Source organism: Aegilops tauschii, chromosome 7 (assembly GCF_002575655.3).
Source record: "Aegilops tauschii subsp. strangulata cultivar AL8/78 chromosome 7, Aet v6.0, whole genome shotgun sequence".
NCBI classification, from domain to species: domain Eukaryota; kingdom Viridiplantae; phylum Streptophyta; class Magnoliopsida; order Poales; family Poaceae; genus Aegilops; species Aegilops tauschii.
This window is the reverse complement of record NC_053041.3, coordinates 603,706,940-603,734,931: the sequence shown is the minus strand read 5'-3', so window position 1 is coordinate 603,734,931 and position 27,992 is coordinate 603,706,940. Positions and strand designations below refer to the sequence as shown.

The window sequence follows — 27,992 nt, the reverse complement described above, 5'->3', positions numbered from 1 at the left end:
TCCATGCACTCATTATTACACAAATTTACAGTGAATTATTTTGTTTGGGACATCAAACTAGAGAGTCTATTTCCATTTCACTTTCTTAAAACTCTGTTGTTAATGGAGATTGGAGTTGTCTAGATTCGAGAGAGGGAAGTGAATGGTGTAGAATCAGAGAGAAAGTGGGTGCTGCTTATCTGCTTAAGTGGGAGGCAACCATCTCATGTAATCAGTGAATATAGCAGTTCTCCTGGTGTTATTCAAATAAATAAATCATGCAAGTGGTAGTATAAAAATACCTGCTTGCATAAACCTCTCAGAGACTATTGCCATCCCATTATATTCCTCTGCTTCCACTTATATCTTGAGCATGTACTCTAATATTAGATCACAATGTATTTTGCACGCTCTAGTTTAATTGCCCGCGAAACTGGCTGTCAACATATGTATGCATTCTAATGATCACATACATGTATCTAGTTCTCCTCATAAAATATTTGCATGCACGACAAAGCTCCAACACGTACACTCTCATGCTTACTTATATTAGAAGCATTGTGTAGAAGACAAACTACTATATGCTAGTCTTACTAACACTGTGTGTGTGGGGCACTCTCCTTTAATTTTCTAGCATGTTAAATTTAACATTCTAATATATTTTGCTGCTAGTGTCCATTTAGCAGTTTTTTTACTATGTTTCTACCAAGATGGTTCAGCCATTTGTTTGTTTTCCTGCAGCGAAGTGCGGCTGGACGACTGAGGCTGCTATTCTGCCTTGATGTGCACACAAAGAGTTCCTGGACCTGACTTGAAGCAAGGATACCTGCGGCTGCAAGCCAACAATATCTGAAGACAGGTGCTGCTTGTCTATGTTCTCAGCATAGCTATAGGCTGCCATGTCTTTTCCACTTTCTTTTTCGCTTTCTGTAATGCTAACTTGACAGTCAGCCTATAGTTATGCGAAGAACATCGACAAGCAGCACCTGTCTTCAGACATACACTGCCATGTCTTGTTCCGTTAATCACCTAGTGCTCCTGTTAGTGACATTCATCTAGTATTTTATTTTGCAAAGCATGCAATGGTTTGGAGTACTTGATCATGGCCTGATGGAACCTACATGTCGTTACTACAGCAGCTAGAAGCAATCCATTTTATTAAAAGCATTCTGGTTAGCATTTGGTCATGTCATCACCTTGTTGTTCTGTTTGTTTTAAATCTGGTTGCAAGTTTACTATTTTCCATAACCATTACCTTACATTTTTGGCATTGAGCATTGGTGGATCTCAACAGCTATATGATGAATACACATCATGATATATACTTGATGAATCTGCCTACTACATCTCAACTTGTGTATCTGTTTTGGTATCTCTTCCACTGTGTATCTGTTTTCTTGTATGAGTGGGTATCTCATTTTAACTAGTTGGAGAACAAAAAGCATGGTACTAGCTAGCTCAATTTGTGTTATCATTCTAAATACATGTCATTTTCATGAATGGTCTGTTTGTTGGGGAACATAGTAATTTCAAAAATTTCCTACGCACACGCAAGATCATGGTGATGCATAGCAACAAGAGGGGAGAGTGTTGTCCACGTACCCTCGTAGAACAAAAGCGTAAGCGTTAGCACAACGCGGTTGATGTAGTCGTACGTCTTCACGATCCGACCGATCAAGTACCGAACGCACGGCACCTCCGAGTTCAGCACACGTTCAGCCCGATGACGTCCCTCGAACTCCGATCCAGCTGAGTGTTGAGGGAGAGTTTCGTCAGCACGACGGCGTGGTGACGATGATGATGTTCTACCGACGCAGGGCTTCGCCTAAGCACCGCTACAGTATTATCGAGGTGGACTATGGTGGAGGGGGGCACCGCACATGGCTAAAAGATCAAACGATCAATTGTTGTGTCTCTAGGGTGCCCCCCGCCCCCGTATATAAAGGAGCAAGGGGGAGAGGTGCGGCCGGCCCGGAGGGGCGCGCCAGGAGGAGTCCTACTCCCACCGGGAGTAGGACTCCCTCCCTTTTCCTTGTTGGACTAGGAGTGGAGGGGGAAAGAAGAGGGAGAGCGGAAGGAAAGGGGGGGCGCCGCCCCCTCTCCTTGTCCTATTCGGACTAGGGGGGAGGGGCGCGGGGCCCTGCCCTGGACGCCTCTCCTCTCTTCCACTAAGGCCCACTATGTCCCATTAAGCCCCCGGGGGGTTCCGGTAACCTCCCGGTACTCCGGTAAAATCCCGATTTCACCCGGAACACTTCCGATATCCAAACATAGGCTTCCAATATATCAATCTTCATGTCTCGACCATTTCGAGACTCCTCGTCATGTCCGTGATCACATCCGGGACTCCGAACAACCTTCGGTACATCAAAACATATAAACTCATAATATAACTGTCATCGAAACTTTAAGCGTGCGGACCCTACGGGTTCGAGAACTATGTAGACATGACCGAGACACGTCTCCGGTCAATAACCAATAGCAGAACCTGGATGCTCATATTGGCTCCCACATATTCTACGAAGATCTTTATCGGTCAGACCGCATAACAACATACGTTGTTCCCTTTGTCATCGGTATGTTACTTGCCCGAGATTCGATTGTCGGTATCTCAATACTGAAGGAAATATGCCCTAGTGGCAATAATAAAGTTATTATTTATTTCCTTATATCATGATAAATGTTTATTATTCATGCTAGAATTGTATTAACCGGAAACATAATAAATGTGTGAATACATAGACAAACAGAGTGTCACTAGTATGCCTCTACTTGACTAGCTCGTTGATCAAATATGGTTATGGTTCCTAGCCATAGACATGAGTTGTCATTTGATTAACGGGATCACATCATTAGGAGAATGATGTGATTGACTTGACCCATTCCGTTAGCTTAGCACTCGATCGTTTAGTATGTTGCTATTGCTTTCTTCATGACTTATACATGTTCCTATGACTATGAGATTATGCAACTCCCGTTTAACGGAGGAACACTTTGTGTGCTACCAAACGTCACAACGTAACTGGGTGATTATAAAGGTGCTCTACAGGTGTCTCCGAAGGTACTTGTTGGGTTGGCGTATTTCGAGATTAGGATTTGTCACTCTGATTGTCGAAGAGGTATCTCTGGGCCCTCTCGGTAATGCACATCACTTAAGCCTTGCAAGCATTGCAACTAATGAGTTTGTTGCGGGATGATGTATTATGGAACGAGTAAAGAGACTTGCCAGTAACGAGATTGAACTAGGTATTGAGATACCGACAATAGAATCTCGGGCAAGTAACATACCGATGACAAAGGGAACGACGTATGTTGTTATGCGGTCTGACCGATAAAGATCTTTGTAGAATATGTGGGAGCCAATATAAGCATCCAGGTTCCGCTAATGGTTATTAACCGGAGATGTGTCTCGGTCATGTCTACATAGTTCTCGAACCCGTAGGGTCCGCACGCTTAAAGTTTCGATGACAGTTATATTATGAGTTTATATGTTTTGATGTACCGAAGGTTGTTCGGAGTCCCGGATGTGATCACGGACATGACGAGGAGTCTCGAAATGGTCGAGACATGAAGATTGATATATTGGAAGCCTATGTTTGGATATCGGAAGTGTTCCGGGTGAAATCGGGATTTTACCGGAGTACAGGGAGGTTACCGGAACCCCCCGGGGGCTTAATGGGCCATAGTGGGCCTTAGTGGAAGAGAGGAGAGGCGGCCAGCGCAGGGCCGCGCGCCCCTCCCCCCTAGTCCGAATAGGACAAAGAGAGGGGGGCGGCGCCCCCCCTTTCCTTCCTCTCTCCCTCCTCTTTCCCCCTCCACTCCTAGTCCAACAAGGAAAAGGGAGGGAGTCCTACTCCCGGTAGGAGTAGGACTCCTCCTGGCGCGCCCCTTCTGGACGGCCGCACCTCTCCCCCTTGCTCTTTTATATACCGGGGCAGGGGGGCACCCTAGAGACATAACAATTGATCGTTTGATCTTTTAGCCGTGTGCGGTGCCCCCTCCACCATAGTCCACCTCGATAATACTGTAGGGGTGCTTAGGCGAAGCCCTGCGTCGGTAGAACATCATCATCGTCACCACGCCGTCGTGCTGACGAAACTCTCCCTCAACACTCGGCTGGATCGGAGTTCGAGGGATGTCATCGGGCTGAACGTGTGCTGAACTCGGAGGTGCCGTGCGTTCGGTACTTGATCGGTCGGATCGTGAAGACGTACGACTACAACAACCGCGTTGTGCTAACGCTTCCGCTTTCGGTCTACGAGGGTACGTGGACAACACTCTCCCTCTCATTGCTATGCATCACCATGATCTTGGGTGTGCATAGGATTTTTTTTGAAATTACTACGTTCACCAACAGTGGCATCCGAGCCAGGTTTTATGCGTTGATGTTATATGCACGAGCAGAACACAAGTGAGTTGTGGGCGATATAAGTCATACTGCTTACCAGCATGTCATACTTTGGTTCGGCGGTATTGTTGGATGAAGCGGCCCGGACCGACATTACGCGTACGCGTATGCGAGACTGGTTCTTCCGACGTGCTTTGCACAGAGGTGGCTGGCGGGTGTCAGTTTCTCCAACTTTAGTTGAACCGAGTGTGGCTACGCCCGGTCCTTGCGAAGGTTAAAACAGCACCAACTTCACAAACTATCGTTGTGGTTTTGATGCGTAGGTGAGAACGGTTCTTGCTAAGCCCGTAGCAGCCACGTAAAACTTGCAACAACAAAGTAGAGGACATCTAACTTCTTTTTGCAGGGCATGTTGTGATGTGATATGGTCAAGACATGATGCTAAATTTTATTGTATGAGATGATCATGTTTTGTAACCGAGTTATCGACAACTGGCAGGAGCCATATGGTTGTCGCTTTATTGTATGCAATGCAATCGCCCTGTAATGCTTTACTTTATCACTAAGCGGTAGCGATAGTCGTAGAAGCATAAGATTGGCGAGGCGGCAACGATGCTACGATGGAGATCAAGGTGTCGCGCCAGTGACGATGGTGATCATGACGGTGCTTCGAAGATGGAGATCACAAGCACAAGATGATGATGGCCATATCATATCACTTATATTGATTGCATGTGATGTTTATCTTTTATGCATCTTATCTTGCTTTGATTGACGGTAGCATTATAAGATGATCCCTCACTAAATTATCAAAGTATAAGTGTTCTCCCTGAGTATGCACCGTTGCGAAAGTTCTTCGTGCTGAGACACCACGTGATGATCGGGTGTGATAGGCTCTACGTTCAAATACAACGAGTCAAAACAGTTGCACACGCGGAATACTCAGGTTAAGCTTGACGAGCCTAGCATATAACAGATACGGCCTCGGAACACGGAGACCGAAAGGTCGAGCGTGAATCATATAGTGGATATGATCAACATAGTGATGTTCACCGTGATGATCGGACATGGTTTAGTTGATATGGATCACGTGATCACTTAGAGGATTAGAGGGATGTCTATCTAAGTGGGAGTTCTTAAGTAATATGACTAATTGAACTTAAATTTATCATGAACTTAGTACCTGATAGTATCTTGCTTGTCTATGTTGATTGTAGATAGATGGCCCGTGCTGTTGTTCCGTTGAATTTTAATGCGTTCCTTGAGAAATCAAAGTTGAAAGATAATGGTAGCAATTACACGGACTGGGTCCGTAACTTGAGGATTATCCTCATTGCTGCACAGAAGAATTACGTCCTGGAAGCACCGCTGGGTGCCAGACCTGCTGCAGGAGCAACACCAGATGTTATGAACGTCTGGCAGAGCAAAGCTGATGACTACTCGATAGTTCAGTGTGCCATGCTTTACGGATTAGAACCGGGTCTTCAACGACGTTTTGAATGTCATGGAGCATATGAGATGTTCCAGGAGTTGAAGTTAATATTTCAAGCAAATTCCCGGATTGAGAGATATGAAGTCTCCAATAAGTTCTACAGCTGCAAGATGGAAGAGAATAGTTCTGTCAGTGAGCATATACTCAAAATGTCTGGGTATAACAATCACTTGATTCAACTGGGAGTTAATCTTCCGGATGATAGCGTCATTGACATAATTCTTCAATCACTGCCACCAAGCTACAAGAGCTTCGTGATGAACTATAACATGCAAGGGATGTCTAAGATGATTCCCGAGCTCTTCGCAATGCTAAAGGCTGCGGAGGTAGAAATCAAAAAGGAGCATCAAGTGTTGATGGTCAATAAGACCACCAGTTTCAAGAAAAAGGGCAAAGGGAAGAAGAAGGGGAACTTCAAGAACAAGAGCAAGCAAGTTGCTGTTCAGGAGAAGAAACCCAAGTCTGGACCTAAGCCTTAGACTGAGTGCTTCTACTGCAAGCAGACTGGTCACTGGAAGCGGAACTGCCCCAAGTATTTGGCGGATAAGAAGGATGGCAAGGTGAACAAAGGTATATGTGATATACATGTTATTGATGTGTACCTTACTAATGCTCGCAGTAGCACCTGGGTATTTGATATTGGTTCTGTTGCTAATATTTGCAACTCGAAGCAGGGCCTACGGATTAAGCGAAGATTGGCTAAGGACGAGGTGACGATGCGCGTGGGAAATGGTTCCAAAGTCGATGTGATCGCGGTCGGCACGCTACCTGTACATCTACCTTCGGGATTAGTTTTAGACCTAAATAATTGTTATTTGGTGCCAGCGTTAAGCATGAACATTATATCTGGATCTTGTTTGATGCGAGACGGTTATTCATTTAAATCAAAGAATAATGGTTGTTCTATTTATATGAGTAATATCTTTTATGGTCATGCACCCTTGAAGAGTGGTCTATTTTTGTTGAATCTCGATAGTGGTGATACACATATTCATAGTATTGAAGCCAAAAGATGCAGAGTTGATAATGATAGTGCAACTTATTTGTGGCACTGCCGTTTAGGTCATATCGGTGTAAAGCGCATGAAGAAACTCCATACTGATGGACTTTTGGAACCACTTGATTATGAATCACTTGGTACTTGCGAACCGTGCCTCATGGGCAAGATGACTAAAACGCCGTTCTCCGGAACTATGGAGAGAGCAATAGATTTGTTGGAAATCATAGATACAGATGTATGTGGTCCGATGAATGTTGAGGCTCGTGGCGGATATCGTTATTTTCTCACCTTCACAGATGATTTAAGCAGATATGGGTGTATCTACTTAATGAAACATAAGTCTGAAACATTTGAAAAGTTCAAAGAATTTCAGAGTGAAGTTGAAAATCATCGTAACAAGAAAATAAAGTTTCTACGATCTGATCGTGGAGGAGAATATTTGAGTTATGAGTTTGGTCTTCATTTTAAACAATGCGGAATAGTTTCGCAACTCACGCCACCCGAACACCACAGTGTAATGGTGTGTCCGAACGTCGTAATCGTACTTTACTAGATATGGTGCGATATATGATGTCTCTTACTGATTTACCGCTATCGTTTTGAGGTTATGCTTTAGAGACGGCCGCATTCACGTTAAATAGGGCACCATCAAAATCCGTTGAGACGACGCCTTATGAACTGTGGTTTGGCAAGAAACCAAAGTTGTCATTTCTTAAAGTTTGGGGCTGCGATGCTTATGTGAAAAAGCTTCAACCTAATAAGCTCGAACCCAAATCGTAGAAATGTGTCTTCATAGGATACCCAAAGGAGACTGTTGGGTACACCTTCTATCACAGATCCGAAGGCAAGACTTTTGTTGCTAAATTCAGATTTTTTCTGGAGAAGGAGTTTCTCTCGAAAGAAGTGAGTGGGAGGAAAGTAGAACTTGATGAGGTAATTGTACCTGCTCCCTTATTGGAAAGTAGTTCATCGCAGAAACCAGTTTCTGCGACGCCTATACCAATTAGTGAGGAAGTTAATGATGATGATCATGGAACTTCAGATCAAGTTATCACTGAACCTCGTAGGTCAACCAGAGTAAGATCCGCACCAGAGTGGTATGGTAATCTTGTTTTGGAGGTTATGTTACTAGACCATGACGAACCTACGAACTATGAAGAAGCAATCGTGAGCCAGATTCCGCAAAATGGCTTGAAGCCATGAAATCTGAGATGGGATCCATGTATGAGAACAAAGTGTGGACTTTGGTTGACTTGCCCGATGATTGGCAAGCAATTGAGAATAAATGGATCTTCAAGAAGAAGACTGACGCTGACGGTAATGTTACTGTCTATAAAGCTCGACTTGTTGCAAAAGGTTTTCGACAAGTTCAAGGGATTGACTACGGTGAGACCTTCTCACCCGTAGCGATGCTTAAGTCTGTCAGAATCTTGTTAGCAATTGCCGCATTTTATGATTATGAAATTTGGCAAATGGATGTCAAAACTGCATTCCTGAATGGATTTCTGGAAGAAGAGTTGTATATGATGCAACCGGAAGGTTTTGTCGATCCTAAGGGAGCTAACAAAGTGTGCAAGCTCCAGCGATCCATTTATGGACTGGTGCAAGCCTCTCGGAGTTGGAATAAACGCTTTGATAGTGTGATCAAAGCATTTGGTTTTGTACAGACTTTTGGAGAAGCCTGTATTTACAAGAAAGTGAGTGGGAGCTCTGTAGCATTTCTGATATTATATGCGGATGACATATTGCTGATTGGAAATGATATAGAATTTCTGGATAGCATAAAGGGATACTTGAATAAGAGTTTTTCAATGAAAGACCTCGGTGAAGCTGCGTATATATTGGGCATCAAGATCTATAGAGATAGATCAAGACGCTTAATTGGACTTTCACAAAGCACATACCTTGACAAAGTTTTGAAGAAGTTCAAAATGGATCAAGCAAAGAAAGGGTTCTTGCCTGTGTTACAAGGTGTGAAGTTGAGTAAGACTCAATGCCCGACCACTGCAGAAGATAGAGAGAAGATGAAAGATGTTCCCTATGCTTCAGCCATAGGCTCTATCATTTATGCAATGGTGTGTACCAGACCTGATGTGTGCCTTGCTATAAGTCTAGCAGGGAGGTACCAAAGTAATCCAGGAGTGGATCACTGGACAGCGGTCAAGAACATCCTGAAATACCTGAAAAGGACTAAGGATATGTTTCTCGTTTATGGAGGTGACAAAGAGCTCATCGTAAATGGTTATGTTGATGCAAGCTTTGACACTGATCCGGACGATTCTAAATCGCAAACCGGATACGTGTTTACATTGAACGGTGGAGCTGTCAGTTGGTGCAGTTCTAAACAAAGCGTCATGGCGGGATCTACGTGTGAAGCGGAATACATAGCTGCTTCGGAAGCAGCAAATGAAGGAGTCTGGATGAAGGAGTTCATATCCGATCTAGGTGTCACACCTAGTGCATCGGGTCCAATGAAAATCTTTTGGGACAATACTGGTGCAATTGCCTTGGCGAAGGAATCCAGATTTCACAAGAGAACCAAGCACATCAAGAGACGCTTCAATTCCATTCGGGATTTAGTCCAGGTGGGAGACATAGAAATTTGCAAGATACATACGGATCTGAATGTTGCAGACCCGTTGACTAAGCCTCTTCCACGAGCAAAACATGATCAACACCAAGGCTCCATGGGTGTTAGAATCATTACTGTGTAATCTAGATTATTGACTCTAGTGCAAGTGGGAGACTGAAGGAAATATGCCCTAGAGGCAATAATAAAGTAATTATTTATTTCCTTATATCATGATAAATGTTTATTATTCATGCTAGAATTGTATTAACCGGAAACATAATACATGTGTGAATACATAGACAAACATAGTGTCACTAGTATGCCTCTACTTGACTAGCTCGTTGATCAAAGAGGGTTATGTTTCCTAGCCATAGACATGAGTTGACATTTGATTAATGGGATCACATCATTAGGAGAATGATGTGATTGACTTGACCCATTCCGTTAGCTTAGCACTCTATCGTTTAGTATGTTGCTATTGCTTTCTTCATGACTTATACATGTTCCTATGAATATGAGATTATGCAACTCCCGTTCACCGGAGGAACACTTTGTGTGCTACCAAACGTCACAACGTAACTGGGTGATTATAAAGGTGCTCTACAGGTGTCTCCGAAGGTACTTGTTGGGTTGGCGTATTTCGAGATTAGGATTTGTCACTCCGTTTGTCGGAGAGGTATCTCTGGGCCCTCTCGGTAATGCACATCACTTAAGCCTTGCAAGCATTGAAACTAATGAGTTTGTTGTGGGATGATGTATTACAGAACGAGTAAAGAGAATTGCCGGTAACGAGATTGAACTAGGTATTGAGATACCGACGATCGAATCTCGGGAAAGTAACATACCGATGACAAAGGGAACAACGTATGTTGTTATGCGGTCTGACCGATAAAGATCTTCACAGAATATGTGGGAGCCAATATGAGCATCCAGGTTCCGCTATTGGTTATTGTCCGGAGACGTGTCTCGGTCATGTCTACATAGTTCTCGAACCCGTAGGGTCCGCATGCTTAAAGTTTCGATGATAGTTATATTAGGAGTTTATATGTTTTGATGTAACGAAGGTTGTTCGGAGTCCCGGATGTGATCACGGACATGACGAGGAGTCTCGAAATGGTCGAGACATGAAGATTGATATATTGGAAGCCTATGGTTGGATATCGGAAGTGTTCCGGCTGAAATCGGGATTTTACCGGAGTACCGAGAGGTTACCGCAACCCCCCGGGGGCTTAATGGGCCATAGTGGGAGTTAGTGGAAGAGAGGAGAGGCGGCCAGGGCAGGGCCGCTCGCCCCTCCCCCCTAGTCCGAATAGGACAAGGAGAGGGGGGCGGCGCCCCCCCTTTCCTTCCTCTCTCCCTCCTCTTTCCCCCTCCACTCCTAGTCCAACAAGGAAAAGGGAGGGAGTCCTACTCCCGGTGGGAGTAGGAATCCTCCTGGCGCGCCCCTTCTGGCCGGCCGCACCTCTCCCCCTTGCTCCTTTATATACGGGGGCAGGGGGGCACCCTAGAGACACAACAATTGATCGTTTGATCTTTTAGCCGTGTGCCGTGCCCCCCTCCACCATAGTCCACCTCGATAATACTGTAGCGGTGCTTAGGCGAAGCCCTGTGTCGGTAGAACATCAGCATCGTCACCACGCCGTCGTGCTGACGAAACTCTCCCTCAACACTCGGCTGGATCGGAGTTCGAGGGACGTCATCAGGCTGAACGTGTGCTGAACTCGGAGGTGCCATGCGTTCGGTACCTGATCGGTCGGATCGTGAAGACGTACGACTACATCAACCGCGTTGTGCTAACGCTTCTGCTTTCGGTCTATGAGGGTACGTGGACAACACTCTCCCCTCTCGTTGCTATGCATCACCATCATGTTGCTTGTGCGTAGGATTTTTTTTTGAAATTACTACGTTTCCCAACAAATACCTAGTTCAATCTCGTTACCGGCAAGTCTCTTTACTCGTTCCGTAATACATCATCCCGCAACAAACTCATTAGTTGCAATGCTTGCAAGGCTTAAGTGATGTGCATTACCGAGAGGGCCCAGAGATACCTCTCCGACAATCGGAGTGACAAATCCTAATCTCGAAATACGCCAACCCAACAAGTACCTTTGGAGACACCTGTAGAGCACCTTTATAATCACCCAGTTACGTTGTGACGTTTGGTAGAACACAAAGTGTTCCTTCGGTAAACGGGAGTTGCATAATCTCATAGTCATAGGAACATGTATAAGTCATGAAGAAAGCAATAGCAACATACTAAACGATCGAGTGCTAAGCTAACGGGATGGGTCAAGTCAATCACATCATTCTCCTAATGATGTGATCCCGTTAATCAAATGACAACCCATGTCAATGGCTAGGAAACTTAACCATCTTTGCTCAACGAGCTAGTCAAGTAGAGGCATACTAGTGACACTCTATTTGTCTATGTATTCACACATGTATCATGTTTCCGGTTAATAAAATTCTAGCATGAATAATAAACATTTATCATGATATAAGGAAATAAACAATAACTTTATTATTGCCTCTAGGGCATATTTCCTTCAGTCTCCCACTTGCACTAGAGTCAATAATCTAGTTCACATCACCATGTGATTTAATACCAATAGTTCACATCACCATGTGATTAACACCCATAGTTCACATCGTCATGTGACCAACACCCAAAGGGTTTACTAGAGTCAATAATCTAGTTCACATCGCTATGTGATTAACACCCAAAGAGTACTAAGGTGTGATCATGTTTTTCTTGTGAGAGAAGTTTAGTCAACGGGTCTGCCACATTCAGATCCGTATGTATTTTGCAAATTTCTATGTCAACAATGCTCTGCACGGAGCTACTCTAGCTAATTGCTCCCACTTTCAATATGTATCCAGATTGAGACTTAGAGTCATCTGGATCAGTGCCAAAACTTGTATCGACGTAACCCTTTTACGACGAACCTTTTGTCACCTCCATAATTGAGAAACATATCCTTATTCCACTAAGGATAATTTTGACCGTTGTCCAGTGATCTACTCCTAGATCACTATTGTACTCCCTTGCCAAAATCAGTGTAGGGTATACAATAGATCTGGTACACAGCATGGCATACTTTATAGAACCTATGGCTGAGGCATAGGGAATATCTTTCATTCTCTTTCTATCTTCTGCCGTGGTCGGGCTTTGAGTCTTACTCAATTTCACACCTTGTGACACAGGCAAGAACTCTTTCTTTGACTGTTCCATTTTGAACTACTTCAAAATCTTGTCAAGGTATGTACTCATTGAAAAAACTTATCAAGCGTTTTGATCTACCTCTATAGATCTTGATGCTCAATATGTAAGCAGCTTTACCGAGGCCTTTCTTTGAAAAACTCCTTTCAAACACTCCGTTATGCTTTGCAGAATAATTCTACATTATTTCCGATCAACAATATGTCTTTCACATATACTTATCAGAAATGTTGTAGTGCTCCCACTCACTTTCTTGTAAATACAGGCTTCACCGCAAGTCTATATAAAACTATATGCTTTGATCAACTTATCAAAGCGTATATTCCAACTCCGAGATGCTTGCACCAGTCCATAGATGGATCGCTGGAGCTTTGCATATTTTGTTAGCACCTTTAGGATTGACAAAACCTTCTGGTTGCATCATATACAACTCTTCTTTAATAAATCCATTAAGGAATGCAGTTTTGTTTATCCATTTTGCCAGATTTCATAAAATGAGGCAATCGCTAACATGATTCGGACAGACTTAAGCATAGATACGAGTGAGAAACTCTCATCGTAGTCAACACCTTGAACTTGTCGAAAACCTTTTGCGACAATTCTAGCTTTGTAGATAGTAACACTACTATCAGCGCCCGACTTCCTCTTGAAGATCCATTTATTCTCAATTGCTTGCCGATCATCGGGCAAGTCAACCAAAGTCCACACTTTGTTCTCATACATGGATCCCATCTCGGATTTCATGGCCTCAAGCCATTTCGCGGAATCTGGGCTCATCATCGCTTCCTCATAGTTCGTAGGTTCGTCATGGTCAAGTAATATGATCTCCAGAACAGGATTACCGTACCACTCTGGTGCGGATCTTACTCTGGTTGACCTACGAGGTTCGGTAGTAACTTGATCTGAAGTTTCATGATCATCATCATTAGCTTCCTCACTAATTGGTGTAGGTGTCACAGGAACCGGTTTCTGTGATGAACTACTTTCCAATAAGGGAGCAGGTACAGTTACCTCATCAAGTTCTACTTTCCTCCCACTCACTTCTTTCGAGAGAAACTCCTTCTCTAGAAAGGATCCATTCTCAGCAACGAATATCTTGCCTTTGGATCTGTGATAGAAGGTGTATCCAACATTTTCTTTTGGGTATCCTATGAAGACGCACTTCTCCGATTTGGGTTTGAGCTTATCAGGTTGAAACTTTTTCACATAAGCATTGCAACCTCAAACTTTAAGAAACGACAGCTTAGGTTTCTTGCCAAACCATAGTTCATACGGTATCGTCTCAACGGATTTAGATGGTGCCCTATTTAACGTGAATGCAGCTGTCTCTAATGCATAACCCCAAAACGATAGTGGTAGATCGGTAAGAGACATCATAGATCGCACCATATCTAATAAAGTACGGTTACGACGTTCGGACACACCATTACATTGTGGTGTTCCAGGTGGCGTGAGTAGTGAAACTATTTCACATTGTTTTAACTGAAGGCCAAACTCGTAACTCAAATATTCGTCTCCGTGATCAAATCATAGAAACTTCATTTTCTTGTCACGATGATTTTCCACTTCACTCTGAAATTCTTTGAACTTTTCAAATGTTTCAGATTTATGTTTCATCAAGTAGATATACCCATATCTTCTCAAATCATCTGTGAAGGTCAGAAAATAATGATACCCGCCGCGAGCCTCAATATTCATCGGACCATATACATCAGTATGTATGATTTCCAACAAATCTGTTGCTCGCTCCATTGTTCTGGAGAACGGAGTTTTAGTCATCTTGCCCATAGGGCATGGTTCGCAAGCATCAAGTGATTCACAATCAAGTGATTCCAAAATTCCATCAGCATGGAGTTTCTTTATGCGCTTTACACCAATATGACCTAAACGACAGTGCCATAAATAAGGTGCACTATCATTATTAACTTTGCATCTTTTGGCTACAGTATTATGAATATGTGTATCACTACGATCGAGATCCAACAAACCATTTTATTGGGTGTATGACCATAGAAGGTTTTATTCATGTAAACAGAACAACAATTATTCTCTAATTTAAATGAATAACCGTTTTGCAACAAACATGATCAAATCATATTCATGCTCAACGCAACCGCCAAATAACACTTATTTAGTTTCAACACTAATCTCGAAAGTATAGGGAGTGTGCGATGATGATCATATCAATGTTGGAACCACTTCCAACACACATCATCACTTCACCCTTAACTAGTCTCTGTTCATTCTGCAACTCCCGTTTCGAGTTGCTAATCTTAGCAACTGAACTAGTATCAAATACTGAGGGGTTGCTATAAACACTAGTAAAGTACCCATCAATAACATGTATATCAAATATACCTTTGTTCACTTTGCCGTCCTTCTTATCCGCCAAATACTTGGGGTAATTCCACTTCCAGTGACCAGTTCCTATGCAGTAGAAGCACTTAGTCTCAGGCTTAGGTCTAGACTTGGGCTTCTTCACTTGAGCAGCAACTTGCTTGCCGTTCTTCTTGAAGTTCCCCTTCTTCCCTTTGCCCTTTTCTTGAAACTAGTGGTCTTGTCAACCATCAACACTTGATGTTTTTCTTGATTTCTACCTTTCGTTGATTTCAGCATCACGAAGAGCTTGGGAGTCGTTTCCATTATCCCTTGCATATTATAGTTCATCACGAAGTTCTACTAACTTGGTGATGGTGACTAGAGAATTTTGTCAATCACTATCTTATCTGGAAGATTAACTCCCACTTGATTCAAGTGATTGTAGTATAACGCCCACGATGCGGCTATATCTCCCACGTGTCGAGGCACGACTTAGAGGCATAACCGCATTGTGGTTTTGTCGCAAGAAGGGTCATCTTCACACAATCCCATGTAATGAACAAGAATGGGATAACGAGAGTTGGCTTACAATCGCCACTTCACACAATACATAAATATAATTCATACATCATCCAAAATCCACACATAGACCGACTACGGTCAAAATCCAAATGAGAATAAGATAACCCCAAATAGTAGATCCCCGATCGTCCCAACTGGGCTCCACTACTGATCATCAGGAAAGGACACATAGTAACGACCACGTTCCTCATCGAACTCCCACTTGAGCTCGGTTGCGTCATCTGCACTGGCATCGTCGGCACCTGCAACTGTTTTGGTAGAATCTGTGAGTCATGAGGACTCAGCAATCTCACACCCACGAGATCAAGACTATTTAAGCTTATAGGAAAAGGATGGTGTAATGAGGTGGAGCTGCAGCAGGCACTAAGCATATATGGTGGCTAACATGCGCAAATGAGAGCGAGAAGAGAAGCAGCGGAACGGTCGTCAACTAGTAATGACCAAGAAGTGATCCTGAACTCCTACTTACGTCAAACATAACCCAGAAACCGTGTTCACTTCCCGGACTCCGCCGAGAAGAGACCATCACGGCTACACACACAGTTGATGTATTTTAATTAAGTCAAGTGACAAGTTCTCTACAACCGGGCATTAACAAATTCCCATCTGCCTCATAACCGCGGGCACGGCTTTCGAAAGATAATACCCTGCAGGGGTGTCCCAACTTAGCCCATTATAAGCTCTCACGGTCAATGAAGGATAAACCTTCTCCCAGGAAGACCCGATCAGTCTCGGAATCCCGGTTTACAAGACATTTCGACAATGGTAAAACAAGACCAGCAAAGCCACCCAATGTGCCAACAAATCCCGATAGGAGCTGCACATATCTCGTTCTCAGGGCACACCGGATGAGCCAAACGTCGGGTTGGCATAGACCCTGGTTGCCCAGGGGGCGCCGGACATCGCTCGGTTTGGGCCAGCACTCGAAGGAGCAGTGGTCCGGGGGTTTAAATAAAGATGACCCTCGGCCTCGCGAAAACCCGGGGGAAAAAGGCTTAGGTGGCAAATGGTAAAACCAAGGTTGGGCCTTGCTGGAGGAGTTTTAGTCAAGGCGAACTGTCAAGAGGGTCCCATAAATCACCCAACCGCGTAAGGAACGCAAACTCAAGGAACATAATACCGGTCTGACGGAAACTAGGGCGGCAAGAGTGGAACAAAACACCAGGCATAAGGCCGGACCTTGCACCCTTTACCAAATATATAGATGCATTAATTAAATAAGAGATATTGTGATATTCCAAAATATCCATGTTCCAACATGGAACCAACTTCAACTTCACCTGCAACTAACAACGCTATAAGAAGGGCTGAGCAAAAGCGGTAACTTAGCCAAACAACGGTTTGCTAGGAAAGGATGGTTAGAGGCTTGACATGACAAATATGGGAGGCATGATATAGCAAGTGGTAGGTAGCGCAGCATGGCAATAGAACGAATAACTAGCAAAGCAAAGATAGAATTGATTTCGAGGGTATGGTCATCTTGCCTGAGATCCCGCAAGGAAGAAGAACGAGCCCATGAAGAAGACAAACGGATGTAGTCGAACGAATCCTCACAACTCCGGAATGAAACCGAAGCTAACGAGAGAAGAAATTCGGAAAGAAACAAACAACATAGTAAACAACCATCACATACACATGGCATGATGCACAACCACATATGATGCATGTCCGGTTTAATGAGGGATGGCATGGCAAAGTGCATAAACAATACTACAAATTAAATGGAGCTCAATATGCAACGAGTTGCATATTGAAGAAACACCACATCAATTATTTAGTTTGCTCCCGTTTATGAACAAGACGAGATTAAATGTTGATTAACATGGCAAGAGGTGAGGCATATGAAAACTACCTATCTAGGCAAATTTAAATGAGTCCGGAACAACAAACAACAATTCCGGAAAATCCCCATATGCATATTTTAGATTTGGTACTGTTCTGCCATAAACACAATTTTAATGTTTTTAAACAGCAAAATAAAGTGAACGAAGTTATTCTATGCATTTTTCTACCCCATTTACATATAAAGTTTATTTAAATCCGAGTTACGGTTAATTAGTTATGAAATAAATCATTTTAACATGGCATATATGCAAAATTAAATAAACAGCAAGTTTAAACATTTTAAACATGGATGAGTGCAGCATAATATGAAACTAGACAAAATTCTAAGCATTTTACATGTTTAAATCATTTTAATCCGATGCACGGTTAAAGAGTTATTATATGCATGATGTTTGAGGGTTTTTCTGTAAAACTGTAAAATCCTGGATAATGGGAAAAATCGCAGACGGGAAAAAAAACATGATCCGGGCCGCATCTGAAGGGGCTGGGGTTCTCACCATGGGCCATGGCCCTGATCGGTGGAGGAGGCTCACGGGTAGCAGCTGGGCTGGAGGCCGGTCAGTGGAGGAGGCAGGCCGAAGTGGGCGAGCTGGTGGCCTAGGCGACTGGTCAACGCCAGGCGAGCGAGCTGCAGCGGTCGTCTCGTCTCGGCTCGTCAGGAAACAGAACAGCGGCGGCGGGACTTGAGGCAGGGCCGGCAGGCGCGGGAAGCGGCGGGTCGACGAGCTCGAGCAGAGGGACTTGGCGGGACATCGGAGAAGCTCCAGGGCGGCGTGGCTCGAAGACGAACTTGGCGCGGGGTCGGGGAGGAGGCCGCAGGTGAGGGAGGCGCTCGGCAGGAGGCGAGGCAGGCAGCGGCGACGCGGGAAGCAGAGGAGGCCGAGGCACCATGGCAGTGGAACGGCAGCGGCGGCGGAACTTGGGGCGCCGGAGGTGGGGACGGGGCCCTGCTGGCGGGATCCGGCTGGGAACGGGCAAGGGTGGCAGAGGAGGAGCTTTGCTCCGGCGAGCTGGTTGCGAGGCGGTCGGGGCGCTCTTCTCCTGGCGCCATGGATGGGAACTCCTACGGGACAGAGACAAAAGAGAGAGATAAGTGAGGGGGAGAGAGAGCTGGAGGAAGTAAGAGAGAGGCAAGGGAGCAAGTAGAGAGAGCAGAGCAGCGGGGAAGGCGGCTGGAGTCGGGGCCATGGTCACGGAAGCCTCGGGCGAGCTCCTCTCGTGCTCGAGGACGGAGGCTGCTGCCTCGGTCCTATCCGGATCGAGCGGGCTGGCTGGATCCGTGCAGGGGCCCGAGGAAGGAGATGGCCGAGGCGCTCGGAGCAGAGGAGGCGATTGCCTCGGGCGTGGCTGGAGGACGAAGATGCAGGAGACGCGCACGGGGAGGCGGCTGCTGCTCAGATGCTCGGCGAGGGGTGGATTGGGTGCTCGGGGTCCTGTTGGTGGGTGGAGGAACGAGGAGAAGGGGATCCCGAGGTGGATCGAGACCGGGTGGCGGCGGCGAAATGGATGGGACAGATCTCCTAGGTTTTAGGGTTAGACTAGTTATATAGGTAGGGGATTAGAGTAGGGGCTATCCCGTCCCTCCGATTTAAATCGGACGCCAAGAAAATAAGCTAGGAGAGTCCAACAAAGAAAACGGTGATGTTTTATAGATGTTTGGGGATGATCCGGACCCATCAGTAACAACAACCCGGGTCGGGTTCGGAACAATTTTCGGACGCGCGCGAGGGGTGGTCTGAGAGGGGTCGACAAAGACAAAGTGTCTGACAAAAGGCCCCGGAGAAGACAAGAGAGAAAACGAGGAGCAACGTTGCAAGTGTGGTTGGTCTCGAAACGGACAACGATAGCAAGGGGGGACGCGGCAACTATGAGTGGATGCAGGTTTTAAAAACAATGACGGCAACGAGGTGCCGATGCAATGCGGATGATGCCATGATGAAATGCAACAAACAAATAATTACACACAACGACAACGAAGAACATTGAAGGCTTCTGGAGCATCGGTCTCGGGGCGTTACAACACTCCACCACTACGAGAGGATCTCATCCCGAGATCTAGGATGGCACCAGAGAGAAGCGGAAGAGGAAGAGGTAAAACAAAGTTGCTTCTTTGACAAACGAGTGAAACCAAAGAATCTTGAGAGGTCGCAAAGCTTGAAGAAATGACACGACGGAGGTGAACAAAATTTAAAACACTCCGTTCAACAAGAGGAACAAGGACCATTACAAGAACCTTGTAGTTTGACAAACATGGAAATAAGAGCTTAATGGATCAAAATTAATATGAAAGCACACCGGTAGAAAAGAGAAACAAGGAACAAGAATGACATAATTTGGACAGCACTCCGATAGAAAATGGAAAGAATTGAACATGATCTTGACAAGATGAGAGGATACTTGATGAAATTAACAACACATTGCCTCCGGAACTAATGAAAGAATGGCACAAGGGGTAAGAAAGATTTCAGACAGCACTCCGGTTGAGAAGGGAGGCAAAACTTGACAGAATGGGAAGAACTTGAAAAGAGGGCACGACACTCCGGTTGGAAATGGATAAGCACGAAAAGAACACGGTCCTCACAAATCGAGATGATGAGTGAAGATAGCAACATCACCATGCCTCCGGAAACAATGCATGATAGTTGGATAGTTGGAGTGAATAGAACGAAGAATGAAACCAACATCTCCTACCATAAATGAATTTTAAAGAGCATCCTTACGAAGTAGGATTGAACGGAGTTGTTGGAAAAATCAACAACGAAAAGAACAAGCTTGTTGTGGGCTTATGGAAAACTTCTCAAGATAGAGTCGAAATTCTGCCACTACGGAAACAACTAATATAATTGATAACACCAACGAGATGAAAAACTTCTTTCACCAAGAGGATAGGAGAAAACTTGGATCATTGATAAGCACCACAATAGTAATATTCCTTAGGAAATGCTTTAAGCGGATATGACACAAGATAACTCAAACGAAGAGATTAATGGATTTAAAATACCTCATTCTTGACAACATGTGAATCATGAAATGCGAACTCAAATTATCAAGAATGACATAACACCACCTCAAATGATAAGGTAGAACGAATTGCACTTTAGGATGCAAGATGAAGAATGCTTGGACTCCACAAAACAAAACATGTGTTGAGCACCATGTTTATTTTTTTTAGAGTATAGCTTGGCTGATCTTAACTTCAAGAGAAATCTTGCAGAACAATTGAAGAATGAAAAGAATCCTTGACGAAGCACCATGTAGAGCCTCCATGAAGAACTCCGGTAATAAAAGGATGATAAAAAAAAGAGAAGTTGACAACACAAGGTGAAGCCTTGCAATGATTTAGATGGAGCTTCGGGATGATATAACCGATAAAACTTGGAACTCCTGAAAGAAAAGATGAACAACTTGGAACCGAGAATTTGATATCATGAACGAACTCCGGAAGAAGGAATTAATCACTTGGAGGAAACAAGAGTAAGAATTACATTACGCGTATCCTTCACCAATTTAGATTGATGACAAACAACGGATTTGGCGTACTACTTATTCTCGTAGAAAGGATTAAGATAGATATAGCGCAAACTTGAGAAGGACTTCAACGAACCGTCGATAGGATTGGAAAGAACGAATGAATTGATATGATAACCAAGGAAGAGAACTCTTGAACGAACCACCGCGAGAATTGAAAACAATTGAAGAAAAGAGGACGAAACACCATAAGAATTAAAGAACGCGCGCAAATACTCGAGGGAATTTAGATACATGAGAACGAATAGATCACGAGCTGACTAGAGGATACTTGAACGATGCACCGGGAGAATATGGAGATGAACGAAGAGACATCAATTTAGAATAATTGGAGAACGAGGCTGAAAACTTATAACGAAGAAATCTTCTGAAATGATGGCCTTCGGAGAATCAAACTAAAAAGACTCATGGATTGCTCCGGATGGGTGAAAAGAATCCTCACAATCAAAAATAATTATGAGAGGATGGCATAAGTTAGAACTATGAATCTTTGGAAGAACGGGTAAGGATTTAAGAGGAAACTCTTCTTCGGTCTTCAAAATCTGAGAATGACGACGAGAAATACCACCAAAATTATTGAGACACTCCGGAACAATGGATAATAGAAATGATGAAACAACGATGAAAGAATTTGAAAGATCTTGGAGAAAGACATATGACTGATGAAAATTCATTCTTACGACAAACTTTGCAATGAATTTGAGAATAACTCCGAAAAATTAGAAGAGTCAGGTAAGATCCTGGGAATAGACCTGTGGGTTAGGGCCCACTCAAAAGAAACACCGTTGAATGATTAAAAGAAAGATTGCGCCGGTTGAATTAAATAGCTTGAATGAGGTAACATCCTCGAAATAGTTAGAATTGATGCGGAGTGGATACACGAATCTTCAGAGATATCTTCAGCACTCCGGAACAATTGAATAGCAAGCGGGGAATGATTAAGAGATATACCGGCATGAGAAAGCATTTGAAAGGAGGAAAGGGCTATAATCAAACACTGAAAGCTTCAATTGAATCCACCGGAAAAGAATACGAGAATGAAGAATGATAAACTTGAAGCTTCCTGAGCATCTTCCTGAGAATCACCGGATAAGAACATTGATTGAAAAAAATGAAGAAACTTCACCTCCATAAGATGGATACATGATTAAGAAATCTGAGTCCTTGAAGAAAGAGGGTGGGAGGGCGGGAAAAACAAAGGCAACTTGGGGCAGATGAAACGAACAACGTTGAGAAAACTTAATATTGATCTTCCGAATGGGGAGAATGATGGGATCATCTCGAAGAGAAACACACCGGTTGGAAATAGAATTAAGATGGCAAACTCGATGATCACAAAGGATTAGTATCCACATAGGAATATGAGAACACCGCTTAGAATAAGGTATGGAATCAACACTTGTCATTGAAGCAACTCGAATACCACAAAACAAAGCAGAACAAAACAAAGGATTTGACTTGCAGAATAAGCCGGAACAAACATATGATAGAGATTTCGTCCGAATTTTTTGTGGTGGGGCCCACACGGGCTCGATCGTACAGCACCATCATGTACAAGGCAGTGCACATGACATACGAAGCATCCATGAGTCGGCATAGCCAAGGACTCTTTAAGACTCAACTCGGGTATTTGCTTGAAATATTAACTTCAACTCCTGGAACATCTCATATGGTCCATGACGTTCAAAACGTCTTTGAAGTCCCGATTCTAAGCCGTTAAGCATGGTGCACTAAACTATCAAGTAGTCATCATATTGAGCTAGCCAAACGTTCAAAATGTCTGCATCTGCTCCTGCAATAGGTCTGTCACCTAGCGGTGTATCAAGGACATAATTCATCTGTGCAGCAATGAGGATAAACCTCAGATCACGGACCAGTCCGCATCATTGCTACTATCATCTTTCAACTTAGTTTTCTCACGGAACATATATAAAACATAGGGAAGCAACAACGCGAGCTATTGATCTACAACATAGATATGCTAATACTACCAGGACTAAGTTCATGATAAATTTAAGTTCAATTAATCATATTACTTAAGAACTCCCACTTAGATAGACATCCCTCTAATCTTCTAAGTGATCACGTGATTCATATGAACTAAACCATGTCCAATCATCACGTGAGATGGAGTAGTTTCAATGGTGAACATCACTATGTTGATCATATCTACTATATGATTCACGCTCGACCTTTTGGTCTCAGTGTTCCGAGGCCACATCTGTTATATGCTAGGCTCGTCAAGTTTAACCTGAGTATTCCGCGTGTGCAACTGTTTTGCACCCGTTGTATTTGAACGTAGAGCCTATCACACCCGATCATCACGTGGTGTCTCAGCACGAAGAACTTTCGCAACGGTGCATACTCAGGGAGAACACTTATACCTAGATAATTCAGTGAGAGATCATCTTATAATGCTACCGTCAAACTAAGCAAAATAAGATGTATAAAAGATAAACATCACATGCAATCAAAATATGTGACATGATATGGCCATCATCATCTCGTGCCTTTGATCTCCATCTCCAAAGCATCGTCATGATTTCCATCGTCACCGGCATGACACCATGATCTCCATCATCTTGATCTATATCAATGTGTCGTCACATGGTCGTCTCGCCAATTATTGCTCTTGCAACTATTGCTATCGCATAGCGATAAAGTAAAGCAATTATTTGGCGCTTGCATCTTATGCAATAAAGAGACAACCATAAGGCTTCTGCCAGTTGTCGATAACTTCAACGAAACATGATCATCTTATACAAAAACTTATAACTCATCACGTCTTCACCATATCACATCACAACATGCCCTGCAAAAACAAGTTAGACGTCCTCTACTTTGTTGTTGCAAGTTTTACGTGGCTGCTACGGGCTGAAAAAGAACCGTTCTTACCTACGCATCAAAACCACAACAATAGTTTGTCAAGTTAGTGCTGTTTTAACCTTCGCAAGGACCGGGCGTAGCCACACTCGGTTCAACTAAAGTTCGAGAAACTGACACCCGCCAGCCACCTGTGTGCAAAGCACGTCGGTAGAACCAGTCTCGCGTAAGCGTACGCGTAATGTTGGTCCGGGCCGCTTCATCCAACAATACCGCCGAACCAAAGTATGACATGCTGGTAAGCAGTATGACTTATATCGCCCACAACTCACTTGTGTTCTACTCGTGCATATAACATCAACGCATAAAACCTGGCTCGGATGCCACTGTTGGGGAACGTAGTAATTTAAAAAATTTCCTACGCACACGCAAGATCATGGTGATGCATATCAATGAGAGGGGAGAGTGTTGTCCACGTACCCTCGTAGACCGAAAGCGGAAGCGTTAGCACAACGCGGTTGATGTAGTCGTACGTCTTCACGATCCGACCGATGAAGTACCGAACGCACGACACCTCCGAGTTCAGCACACGTTCAGCCCGATGACGTCCCTCGAACTCTGATCCAGCCGAGTGTTGAGGGAGAGTTTCGTTAGCACGACGGCATGGTGACGATGATGATGTTTTCTACCGACGCAGGGCTTCGCCTAAGCACCGCTACAGTATTATCGAGGTGGACTATGGTGGAGGGGGGCACCGCACACGGCTAAAAGATCAAACGATCAATTGTTGTGTCTCTAGGGTGCCCCTGCCCCCGTATATAAAGGAGCAAGGGGGAGAGGTGTGGCCGGCAAGGAGGGGCGCGCCAGGAGGAGTCCTACTCCCACCGGGAGTAGGACTCCCTCCCTTTTCCTTGTTGGACTAGGAGTGGAGGGGGAAAGAGGAGGGAGAGAGGAAGGAAAGGGGGGCGCCGCCCCCCTCTCCTTGTCCTATTCGGACTAGGGGGGAGGTGCGCGCGGCCCTGCCCTGGCTGCCTCTCCTCTCTTCCACTAAGGCCCACTATGGCCATTAAGCCCCCGGGGGGTTCCGGTAACCTCCCGGTACTCCAGTAAAATCCCGATTTCACCCGGAACACTTCCAATATCCAAACATAGGCTTCCAATATATCAATCTTCATGTCTCGACCATTTCGAGACTCCTCGTCATGTCCGTGATCACATCCGAGACTCCGAACAACCTTCGGTACATCAAAACATATAAACTCATAGTATAACTGTCATCGAAACTTTAAGCGTGCGGACCCTACGGGTTCGAGAACTATGTAGACATGGCCAAGACACGTCTCCGGTCAATAACCAAAGGCGGAACCTGGATGATCATATTGGCTCCCACATATTCTACGAAGATCTTTATCGGTCAGACCGCATAACAACATACGTTGTTCCCTTCGTCATCGGTATGTTACTTGCCCGAGATTTGATCGTCGGTATCTCAATACCTAGTTCAATCTTGTTACCGGCAAGTCTCTTTACTCGTTCCGTAATACATCATCCCGCAACAAACTCATTAGTTGCAATGCTTGCAAGGCTTAAGTGATGTGCATTACCGAGAGGGCCCAGAGATACCTTTCCGACAATCGGAGTGACAAATCCTAATCTCGAAATACGCCAACCCAACAAGTACCTTCGGAGACACCTGTAGAGCACCTTTATAATCACCCAGTTATGTTGTGACGTTTGGTAGCACACAAAGTGTTCCTCCGGTAAATGGGAGTTGCATAATCTCATAGTCATAGGAACATGTATAAGTCGTGAAGAAAGCAATAGCAACATACTAAACGATCGAGTGCTAAGCTAACGGAATGGGTCAAGTCAATCACATCATTCTCCTAATGATGTGATCCCGTTAATCAAATGACAACCCATGTCAATGGCTAGGAAACTTAACCATCTTTGATCAACGAGCTAGTCAAGTAGAGGCATACTAGTGACACTCTGTTTGTCTATATATTCACACATGTATTATGTTTCCGGTTAATACAATTCTAGCATGAATAATAAACATTTATCATGATATAAGGAAATAAATAACTTTATTATTACCTCTAGGGCATATTTCCTTCACTGTTCATAATATATTTGCCTCAGTTTTTCTAATTCTTCTCTCATTCATGTAACAGGGTGACAGAGGAAGCCATGTTACCGTTTTGTTTGTTCCCAGCCTTGACTATGGTTGTCCAGCGAGTCCGGCATGTCATCATTTTCTTGTAAAGCAGTATTGTATCACACTTGTAGAGCTCGTTACACATGTAGATCTTGTAAAGTACTGTATTACACATGGTCATATGTATTGGCAACGTGATCTGGTTGCTCTTATTTGAAGTATCATGTGTGCTTTTGTCTGCCAAGTTAAATACTAGTTGAAATATGAAGAATATGAGCCTGATAGATGGGACTCACTTACCAGACCCAAACCTGACAACTAGGACCCATCTGACTGGTGGACCCATTTAATAAAAAAAGGAAATTAAAATTATGTAGACGAAAAGGCCAAGGCCCAATAATAAAAAGGCTGCAATGTTGGGCCAGGCCCATGAAGTCGACCAAAAATTGACAGAAAAAGATATATAGAAAGGCTGAATTAATGGGCTCGGCCCATGTAGAAAACCGAATTGGACCGGGCTGATTCTTGTGCCACATCAGCTTGCCACGTTGGATGCCTAATTGGCCTGGGGAGGTTGCCAGTGACCAAAAATTTGGTCAAAGAACCAACGACCTTTTACATATCACAAAGAAGGTCATGAATTTCAGTTTACGACCGCCAGCTTTTGACCATCTGTTTTTTGTCACAAAAAGGTCGCAAATGAAAACAATGACCTTTCAGTGACCAATAGTGATGGTCGCAAGTTGACATATTTCTTGTAGTGATAGAAAAATGGTGGAGAAAGTGTCGGAGTCGTCCCCTTCCTCGTGGGGAACAAATGGTGTATAAATAGGCCCACCAAAATTTTGCTCGTTGTGTGTTATCCTGGAAAAGTCGGACTGGCCGACCTAAGTTGTACAGTCTGACTTGTTGGACTGTGTAGGCAGGGTCCGGGGCATATCCGTGCATAAGCAGAGGCTTCTTCTTAAGGTCAGATGTGCCTTCTATATTCTTCACAAGGTCCGAGAACTTCGATGGTCTGACCCGTGTTGGAATATCCAACCCATTTTCTAGAGAGTTGAATGAGCCAAAAAGTTATTCATTCATAACAAGGTTAAACAAAACAGGGCTGATATCATAGGAATCAACACTAGTGGGTGGTTTGATAAGTTTGCTCACCAAATCATTGTTATTGGTGGTAGAGAAATCACACAACTAAATGCTTGCATTAATGATACCCATTACAGCTACTAAACAAAAATTAACTAGGTGCCGAATTTATTAAACTTTTTGGAGTTTTTGATAGCTTTGATAAAAAATGCTACAACTAAGCAAGATATAAAACAAGGAATACAACAAAAGTGTTACAGAACCTACTGCAAAAAACAATTACCTCTATAGAAAGCTTGCACTGAAGGCAATTTGTTAAGAAGTACAAAAATATTGCATGGCACTTATCTCCCTAGGAGCAGTGCCAGAATGCTTGATCTTGCTGACTTGTGTATCAAGTGCAGTGTTGGGCTTACAAGTGCAATAGTTTGGGGTATGTAGTGAGCTTACTTCAGTAAGAATCCAAGGTATCAATCAGTTAGGGCAAGTTATCCCAGTAGTAGTCATAATGTTTGTAACACAAATGAAACTTCACTTGTGTCCCCGACAGTTCTAACAAGGTTGGCAACCTGCTAGTCTTACTAGTTGCACAAGGCAATTAAAAGATACACTAGTAGATAATATTTTAGTATTTTCAGAATAAAAGAAAACTGAAAATGGAAGTGCATGCAAAATTTATTGAAAGGTGATTCTTATGCTAAAAACTAGACAGGGGTTCACAGTTTCACCAAGTGTAACTATCCAATACATAAAAGGCGGTAAGTAATGTGTAAAAGTGCACAAATTTCGTTCAGCCAAATTTGAGGGCCAGCTCACAATACTTGACACCTTGCTTGAAGGCGCAAATGGCTTGGCGTTCATTATGTTCTCGTCTGTGTTATCCAGCGTGGTCCATCTCTGGATGTACTCTCTCAGAGTTTCGGTGCTCTTCCGTACACAGTGCTGCAATTTGGCCAATCCACCCGACGACTTGTAGGTCCCTTCAAAGGTCTTGACAAACACTCGGGAGAGATCATCCTAGCTGAAACTACTGT

The 27,992-nt window shown here is 43.9% G+C and overlaps 1 long non-coding RNA gene across 1 annotated transcript; it reads left to right on the top strand.

The window, feature by feature from the left end:
- Positions 1–496: 496 nt before the first annotated feature.
- Positions 497–26,087, top strand: LOC123495113 (uncharacterized). The gene is made up of 2 exons (XR_006667147.2): positions 497–838; positions 25,886–26,087. It is a non-coding gene; the product is annotated as an uncharacterized lncRNA (long non-coding RNA).
- Positions 26,088–27,992: the final 1,905 nt, after the last annotated feature.